Here is a 7,516-nt window from a genome sequence, read left to right as displayed (position 1 = left end):
AATTTGCGCGTGGGCCTCTAGGCTAAGCTAGCTAGCGCTAACTTACGTTGAGCTTCAGTTACTCAAATAGATATTTTAGAATGTATGTTTTGTACTCATACAATAAATTAGTAATAGTAGTATTAGAAGTAATACATAACAATGCGATTACATACTCTTCTGATACTTGAGTAGGGCCCTGGACACGATAACCTTCGTTCTCGTCGTTGGGGTCTGGTTCGTCCGGTCTAAGCAGGTCCTCATCGTCTGATTCAGAGTCAATGGGGATACATGGAGTCCAACTTTCATCTGTTACAATTAATAACGCCTCTGTAACTGTATATTTGTTACTAGAGCCTGCCATATTTGAATAAACTTTGCGTTTTACCTCCGAAATTCTAGTGTTGTTGTGCGCTCTGCGTAACCGTGCGTAACGCAGCAAGTCAACTAATATGAGACAATGAGGTGCGCACTTGGATATTTCAACAACGGGTTGGTCGATTTTGACATGTGACCCCTCTATCGAAAGCTCTGGATCTGTAGAATTAAATGACAACAATGACAAACCACGAGGATTGCATCATATATCCAGAAGATGGCGACAAAACCGTGCCTGTTGTGATTGAACCAAACTACTGACTTCATCTTCAAACACATTGTTGACCATGTAAAACTATGGAAACTCATTGAAATCGACTCGGAATGAGAGAGAGACCCTAGAGTATCTTTTCAAGTGGTTTTATTCGATCAGACACTACTTTTGGTAACATAAACAACAAAGGTAAGACGCAGTTTGTTGTTGTGATAAAAAAAATGGAATTTTGTTATTGACGTTCTTTGATTAATAGTTTAGTGAGTGTTGGTCATAGAGGAACACAGCTATCACTGTTGGAATCTGTGAGCTAGCAGCTTTTGAATGGTGTATCGTTTGTGTAGATAGGCATGCACGGTTTCAAAATGCAGTACTGGTTTTGCTATATGCTTATATATTTGCTTGGATTTGGAATATTATTTAATTTGGGCAACAACAGTTTAGCTAGATTCACAGTTGAGACGCTTCTCGTTCCAGTAGTGTATAACATTCAGGTATTCACACATGTTTAAAAACCGTACTATGCCATTGATTGCGAGAGGTTATCAAGTCAATAGGCAACATTGTTTTATGTTCACAGCTCAGATTTGAAAGCTGTGCTTCACTGTCCTCAAAGACAAATTGCATTTATCAATTTATCAGAATGAAATACTTTTCTTACCATCAGTAAGGTATCCCATCAACTGCACTGCTGCACTTATAACCTATGGGCACGTGTGTAAAATCTTCAACTAGGCCTACATATCAGATGAGTGATGCCTTGCTGTCCTGTTTCCCCCAACATAAAAGGTTAAATCCACAGTTTTTTTCATAAGACCACTGTTGATACGGACCCAAAATGTTTTGCATGTCAGCAGTCAAGTTTTCAAGATATTGGACTTTCAAGAAGCAAAATGTCACCTGTCAAGTCATCATGATTTTTGCTTCATTACGGTGATGTTGCCGGTGACACTTTGCTTCTTGAAAGTCCAATATCTTGAAAACGTTCAGTGACTTCAGAAAGTATTAATACCCCTTGACTTATTCCACATTATGGTGTGTTACAGCCTGAATTCAAAATTGACACAATACCCGTAATGACAAAGTGAAAATATATTTTAGAATGTTTTGTAAATGTATTGCAAATGAAATACAGAAATGTACGTAAGTATTCACACCCCTGAGTCAATACTTCGTAGAAACACCTTTGGCAGCAATTACAGCTGTGAGTTTTTCTGGGTAAGTCTTTAAGAGCTCCACACCAAGATTGTTTAACATCTGCCCATTACAATGTTCAAAATTCTTCATGCTCAGTGGTTGTTGATCATTGCTAGACAACCATTTTCTGGTCTTGCCATAGATTTTCAAGGAGATTTAAGTCAAATCTGTAACTTGGCCACTCAGGAACATTCACTGTCTTCTTGGTAAGCAACTTCGGTGTAGATTTGGCATTGTGTTTAAGGTTATTGTCCTGCTGAAAGGTACATTTATCTCACAGAGTCTGGTGGAAAGCAGACTGAACCAGGTTTTCCTCTAGGATTTTGACTGTGCTTAGCTCCATTCCGTTTCTTTTTTATCCTGAAAAACTCCCCAGTCCTTAACGATTGCAAGCATACCCATAACATGATGCATCCACCACTATGCTTACAAATATGGATAGTGGTACTCAGTAATGTGTTGTATTGGATTTGCCACAAACATTAGACTTTGTATTCAGGACAAAAAGTTAATTGCTTTTCCACATTTTTTGCAGTATTATTTTAGTGCCTTATTGCAAACAGGATTAATGTTTTGGAATAGTTTTATTCTTTAAAAATGCTTCCTTCTTTTCATTGAACTACAATGTTGTTGATCCATCCTCAGTTTTATCCTATCACAGCCATTAAACACTGTAACTGTTTAAATGTCACCATTGGCCTGATGGTGAAATCCTGAGTGGTTTCCTTCCTCTCCGGCAACTGAGTTAGGAAAGACGCCTGTATCTTTGTAGGGACTGGGTGTATTGATAGACCACCCAAAGTGTAATTAGTAACTCCACCATGCTCAAAGGGATATTCAATGTCTGCTTTATTTTTTATTTTTTACCCAACTACCAATAGATGCCCTTCTTTGCGAGGCATTGGAAAACCTTCCTGGTCTTTGTGGTTGAGGGACCTTACAGATAATTATATTTGTGGGGTACAGAGATGAGGTAGTCATTCAAAAATCATGTTAATTAAACACTATTATTGCACACAGAGTGTGTCCATGCAACTTATTATGTGTCTTGTTAAGCACATAAGCACATAAGCCTTATGTCTGGACTTTCCTGCATCCTTGGATTATGTCCAAAATACTGTTCACATTTGTACAGTACCTCTATTTAAGGTATTTTTACCACATGTGCCAATTTTTCCAAAGAAATTAGCAATCACACCCACCACCAAGACTGGCATATTCTGACACCCACATAAAGTACATACACATAGTTACACTTCCCATGTGTTCCATCTATGCATTTTACTTCACTTCCATTAGGTGTCACTGTGCACACAGTCTTGGGCAGAAGTCTAATTTCTCTGACTACTGAATAGTCTGATGACTTTCTCCATTTTCAAAGTTGAACTGAAAGCTATTATTGACTCATCAGTATGTCTCTATTCCCAATTCACATCAATAAAATAACTTTATTATCACTTAACATTTTATGGCTGCTGCAGTATAATATTTTTTTAATTACAGAAAAAACAAACATCTTACAGTAGCCTAGTCGACACTCTTACACAATGCAGACTTGTCAGCAAAAGAGAATGGCCTATACCATGTTTGGTGACACAGTGTATTAGATAGGGACTTCTCCAGCACTACAGGTACTGAGTATTCCGCCTCTTTTGGCTTGAAGCCAAGTGCTACATCAGCTCATGCCAGACTGTCCAACAGTTGGTGCAGTACTTGTATGCTAAAAGTGCTTAGCTGGATGTGCACTGTCAATGAACACACCTGTTTGGCACTAACTATATGGCTGCTTTGTCTATCGTCCGATTGGATGCAACCGGGAGGTGTTCATCCAATAGGAATTGGGGCTCATTTTGGGCTTAGATTTTCTTCTCATGCATTTCTATGGTGCAGAATTGATGGTGCTGTCTTGTCTCGAATGAGCCAAGGCATCTTATTGGCCCACATGTATGTCTTGGAATACTCAAAAATGCCAACTCTCACTTAAAGAATATTATAGTGTCGGTACCACAGTACACAAGTAATATACAAAGTAATCACAGCAGGTTGGTGGCACCTTAATTGGGGAGGACGGGCTCGTGGTAATGACTGGAGCGGAATCAGTGGCATGGTATCAAATACATCAAACACACTCCGTTCTGGTCATTATTATGAGCCGTCCTCCCCTCAGCAGCCTCCTGTGAAAGTAATGTATATATATTTCTACGATTGGTACTGCAATTGGATTGAATGTTGCACAGTGGGTGTTTTTGAGAAAGAATGGCTGTTATAGCCCCTTTGGACTCTGGTGATAAAAAAATAGCCCCTTTGAACTCTCATAAATAAACATGTGTGTTTGTTGGAAACTATGCAGGTCTTTTCTTGACATTCTGTAGCCCTTCCAGGATATGAGAAATATACATTTCAAAGGATTTAAAAACAGGTGGTGCGGCTTCAATGGATGCCATTGAATTCTTGCCCCCCTTGTGAATAATAAAAGCTGCGACTGACTCGGAAATACATCTGTGAAATCGCCGCTGATTTCATATTCTCAAAATGAGTGTTCATCCACAATAATGTATCACCATTCCCCATCTGGGTTATGCATGCATTCAACAGCCTCATACTATCAGAAGAGCTGGCAGCTCCACAAAGCATCCCATCAAGTTCTTAACATTGAATTTGTCTTGGATCATGACAACCCCAATGGAGTTTGAGTGGTGGGTTTGAAAGCGACATCAAATGACATCAGAAGAGCTACATAGTACAGTCTGGTAGCAGTGAAAAATACAAACCTTAGCTTAGTTAGGCCGACTGCATAAGCTTGAATATCAAGCAGGACAAACGTCAATGGGGACTGTATAATTTGTTCAGATCATTTAGAGATGCAAAGGGAATTCCAGATCTCTCTCTCTCTCTCTCTCTCTCTCTCTCTCTCTCTCTCTCTCTCTCTCTCTCTCTCTCTCTCTCTCTCTCTCTCTCTCTCTCTCTCATGTGGTCCCAGTCTAGTGCGTTGACATTGGCCCTTTGACAGACATCTGTAGCTCAGCAGCCCAATGCTGCTCCTGACTGTCAGACCTTGGTTCAAGTACTATTTGAAAGCTTATATATACATATTTTGTTTGCTTTAGCCTGCCAGGAGTGCAAGATGGGCGGGGTTTAGACTTTTGCAACTACTCTATTAGTTCCACTGCATCAGACAAGCTCAATCAAGCCCAGCTATTTGATTTCAAATAGCATTTAAACCCAGGTTTGCTGACCATCTATAAAGAAAATATTTCACTAGAGTCTCTTAGAATGGATGTAATACAGTACTGTATGTTTTCTGACCTATACTGATAAGGCTAATACAGATGTAGGATATTAATTTGATCACCCTGTTGCAGGAGAACTTTACTGTAATGCAGGAAATGTAAAACCTGTAGTGTATTTGTGGTTTGAAATTTCAGACTTGATTTTCTCTTATGAAAAATGCACCAGCCCCTATAAAAATGTCCATTAATTATAATCCACATAATAATTCACATTTCCTGTTGCTGCAGGATTATCTTCCTGCTGTAGAAAACTGGCTCAAATAGAGCTCCTACATCTGTACTTTAATATGGGTCTTACCCATAAACAGTAGCCTGCAATGGACAGCAAGGTAGAAAGTCATATGCTAACCAAACTGGGGCAATCGGTTACAGTTTGACTCTGATCAAAAGTTCAGAGAACATATCAAATTTGTTCCACACATAGAGACACAACGAATTGTTGACTCAGCAATATCTACAAATCAGGGGTTTCCCTGTAAGTACAGAAATGGTTTTGCTCACTGGGAAATGAATATCCAACTAATCAGTGACAACTGTGTGGAGGTTGTGACAGCAACTATGTGAGTTTATTACAGTATTATAGACACTATGTCCTGGGATGTCCTATGATCTTCTATGTAGAAGACCCCCTTACCTTCTAACTAGTCTTGTGTAGCTTGTGAGTGTCATAGAGCAAAACATGTTACATGTGCATGTTCGTGAGAGTCAACTTTTCAAATATATTTTTTACTGTAATCGTTTGTATCTCAATCCATTCAGATTCTATAGATGTTTTTGAAAAAATACCTGGCCCTGGGCCCCTTTTGTATCTACTGTTGTCTCACAAACACCGCTCTAGCTCAGCCCTCGTTAATCAATAAATAGATTAATCCAATGGTACATCCCAGAAGTCTGTAGCTCAAACACACAATGTTTAAAAGGGGTTAGAAGTCTAAAGAGCACCGGCATTATGGTGAGACTCACTGGGTTAATACCAACAATTCACTTAATGTTTTATTTTTACATTGTCAACATTTATTAAGGGTGTTTCACATTGTAGTGTATACCAAGTGTTTAAAGTATCTCTCTCTCTGCCCCCCTCCTCTCAATTGAATTCAATGCAAAGGGCTTTATTGGCATGGGAAACACACATTTACATTGTGAAAGCAAGTGAAATAGATTATAAACAAACGTGAAATAAACAAAATAAAATAATCAGTAAACATTACACTAACAAAAGTTCCAAAGGAATAGAGACATTTCAAATGTCATATTATGGCTATATACAGTGTTGTAACAATGTGCAAATAGTTAAAGTACAAAAGGGAAAATAAATAAACATAAATATGGGTTGTATTTACAATGGTGTTTGTTCTTCACTGGTTGCCCTTTTCTTGTGGCAACAGGTCACAAATATGTTATGTGGGCAGCTTGTCTCTCCCTTTTCTGTTTCCCTTCCTCCTTGTTTTGTCCCCTCTTTGTCTGTTGTATCTGTATGGGTGTTTGTCCCCATTATGTTGGTGCGTCTGCCGGTGTGTGTCTGTAGTGGATCGGGGGCGTGCTCAGGATCTGCCTCTCCTGTGCAGCTGCGGGTTGTTTCCCAGTGATTCCCTGCCTGACGCAGCTGCATCCTATTCTCTCATCAACCTGCACTACTAATTCCTGGGCATGGCTCTCCACCGGCGCCAGATCGTTGTTCTTACTAGAGCGGTAACTTGGCTCACCAGTAGAGTTAAATTGTCTTTGTCTTCAGCCTGGCTCTTTACTCTCCATAACCTGTCGTTTGTTTTGTCTTCAGTTCAGACATACCTCCCAACCTGCCTGCCTGCCTGCCTGCCTGCCTGCCTCAGCCTCTCCTTCCTCCGGAGCCAACTAGCCCACTCTGTTCCTTTTCTTCAGTTGTTTTTGACTAAGACAAATTGAACTTTTATTAAAATAATTTTTGTTTCTTCCACTCCCTTAGTCGTGTTTTGTTTCTCTGAGTGCTGGGTTTAACCATAGCGTAACAGAACGATCTGGCCATGGACCCAACAGAGAAACAGCACGGGGCAAACCAAGACAGCTTCCAACAAGCTATCCAGGCTCAAGGAACGTTGCTAGGACAGCATGACCAATTGATTCGGACTCTTTTGGAAAATAATCATCAACTGCTGAACCAGGTGACTCAGTTAACAACACAAGTCTCTAAATTGTCTGTTATCAGTTCTCCATCTCTCTCTGACCCCCAGTTTGATGCACCCCAAGTTGTTTCCTCTGACATTATGCAGGCTTCGTTCCATCGGGAACCCCCTGTCACGTCGCCTGAACCGTTCAATGGAGAATTGGACAAGTGCCGGGATTTTTGCTTTAGTGTGACTTGATTTTTCGGCAGAGACCACTGTCGCTTTTCTACTGATTCCTCTAAGGTACATTATGTTCTGGGGCTGTTAAGAGGGAGAGCTCTGGTTTGGGCTGAGGCTGTGTGCTCAAATCAAACTTT

This window comes from Coregonus clupeaformis, unplaced genomic scaffold (assembly GCF_020615455.1).
Source record: "Coregonus clupeaformis isolate EN_2021a unplaced genomic scaffold, ASM2061545v1 scaf0189, whole genome shotgun sequence".
Lineage (NCBI taxonomy): Eukaryota > Metazoa > Chordata > Actinopteri > Salmoniformes > Salmonidae > Coregonus > Coregonus clupeaformis.
This window is presented reverse-complemented; position numbering follows the sequence as displayed.